This window comes from Triticum aestivum, chromosome 5D (assembly GCF_018294505.1).
Source record: "Triticum aestivum cultivar Chinese Spring chromosome 5D, IWGSC CS RefSeq v2.1, whole genome shotgun sequence".
In the NCBI taxonomy this organism is placed as follows: Eukaryota; Viridiplantae; Streptophyta; class Magnoliopsida; order Poales; family Poaceae; genus Triticum; species Triticum aestivum.
In genome coordinates this window covers 518392164-518394408 of record NC_057808.1, presented here as the reverse complement: position 1 = coordinate 518394408, position 2245 = coordinate 518392164, and the positions used below count along the sequence as shown (strand labels likewise).

General features: G+C 45.1%; 1 pseudogene; it reads left to right on the top strand.

The window, feature by feature from the left end:
- Positions 1 to 1872: 1872 nt before the first annotated feature.
- LOC123126394 (uncharacterized) lies at positions 1873 to 2011 on the top strand (annotated as a pseudogene).
- The last annotated feature ends 234 nt before the right edge of the window (positions 2012 to 2245 follow it).

The window sequence follows — 2245 nt, the reverse complement described above, 5'->3', positions numbered from 1 at the left end:
CGAATATACCTAATGATAATATACCAGTTGGTGGGTATTATACCTAATAAATATTTTTGTGGGTGGTGTTATACCTAATGAAAATATTTACGTGTTGGGTACATATTATTAGACTGCGATACCAATTGTTGGGTATCATACCCAATTATTTGCAACTATGTACTTAAAAAATAAGCAGATATAATACCTACATATTTTTGGCGTATTTACTTATGCATTTCACATCAGGGTTTGTAGTTATAAAAAAATACAGTGAGTATGCGCACACCTAAAAATATATTGAGTACTTTCAATTTTGCATATCCATATATATTTCATGTATGTAGTTGTTTGGTATTATACCTAATGAAAATATTTATGTGTGGGTGTTATACCTAATCAAAATATACACATACTCGGGTATTTATCCAATAAAATATACACATACTCAAGATACGTTTGTGTATGTGTTGGTAATTCAGTCAAAATACGAAACGTGCATACCGTACTAACTACAAATAGTTTTCCTATATTCCTAATGAGTACCATATACCTTCATCAGTGAAACATGACAAGTAATATGAAACAATTAATCATGACACATTAATTTCTAATTTCTGTTTCAAACAACACACATCTAAAGGCATCAGAAGGCGTACTCTCATGATGTGCTTGTCCAAACAGAGGCCTTGGGCCTCCTACATAAAAAAACATCCAGTCTAACAGGCCAACAACCTAACACAGAAGGTTTCAAAGGCAAAAGACTACACCCGACGCGTTGTTCTTCTAAAAAAGAGAGGCAAAAGCCTACACCCATGTTCTCTATTTCAGTCCCGCTCAAGATTCCCATCTCAACTATCATACAATCCAGATAATAAACCCAAAATCAAGCATACCCGGCGCTTAGTTGACATGGATAGCTGGAAATTTTCCCATGCCCATAGCCTCTTTAACTAATTCTCCGTCAGTAACATTCATGTCATAATCAAAAATCACATTATCATAATTTCTAATTACTGAAATAACATCATCCAAAATATCAGAACCAGACGATCACTCATGCGAGGATAGAACATAACTATTGCTATGATTGTAATTTTTAATTACTGGAATAACATTATCCATAGTATCAGAGGTGTTAGAATATATTGTATGTATATACAGTTGTGTATATAAAACCGTATATACTCTTGGAGTTGCGTGCGTGTTCAACATTGTAATCTGGTAGTTAGGTTCAAGCTTCGATCCTTATCTTGTAGGATAGCTAACTTGAGGATCAAGCCTAACCAACTACCGAATCATGTAAACCCTAGCCTATGGCTATATATAACACATAACGCGTCCCTGCTAGGCATACGCTTCAAACCATCTTTCATGGTATTCAGAGCCTATCCCCTCTAAAGCACATCTCTCGTAGCCATAGCCTCCTCAAGCTCCGCTGTCGCCGCGCCTGCCCTCATCCCCATAGCCGACCGACTCCATCGCTCCAACTTTCTGGTATGGCGCGCGCAAGCCATGGCAGCCATCCGTGGGGCGCAGCTCGTCTCCTACCTCGATCCAGATCGGGAGCAGCCGGAGCAGAAGCTCCACGACAAGGACGGCAAGCCCACGGACGTGCCCAACCCTGCATGCGACATCGACAAGGCTCGAGATTCTCAGGTGCTGAGTTTTATCTTCAACTCCATCTCAGCTCCTGTCATGGTTCAGGTTGCACACTGTGACACGGCGGCCGAAGCATGGGCCGCCATCAGGGAGATCTTCATCTCCCAAACTCAGGCGCACGTCGTCAACACCAGAATCGCCCTCTCCACCACCAAGAAGGGCAACTCGACGATGTCCGAGTACATCGGGCGCATGAAGGCGCTCGGTGATGAGATGGCATCGGTGGGCAAGCCGCTCACCGACGACGACATGGTGTCCTACATCCTGGCGGGACTCGACTACGACTACGTGTCCTTCGTCTCCACGATCTGCGCTCGTACTCAGCAAATCAAGGTGAGCGAGCTTTACTCGCAGCTGATCAGCTTTGAAAGCAGACTGGCCATGTTTGAAGGCGGAGGGCAGTCCTCTCACTCCTCTGCCAACGCCGTGTCTCGCGGCGGACGCGGTGGATCCAACCGTGGTGGTGGCCGCGGTGGCAACGGTGGCCGCAATGGAGGCGGCCGTGGCAATGGCGGCGGCGGTCGTGGTCGCGGCGGCGGCCGCGGCAATGGAGGAGGCCGCAACGATCTGCCTGAGGTCTTCTGCCAAATCTGCACCAAGCCAA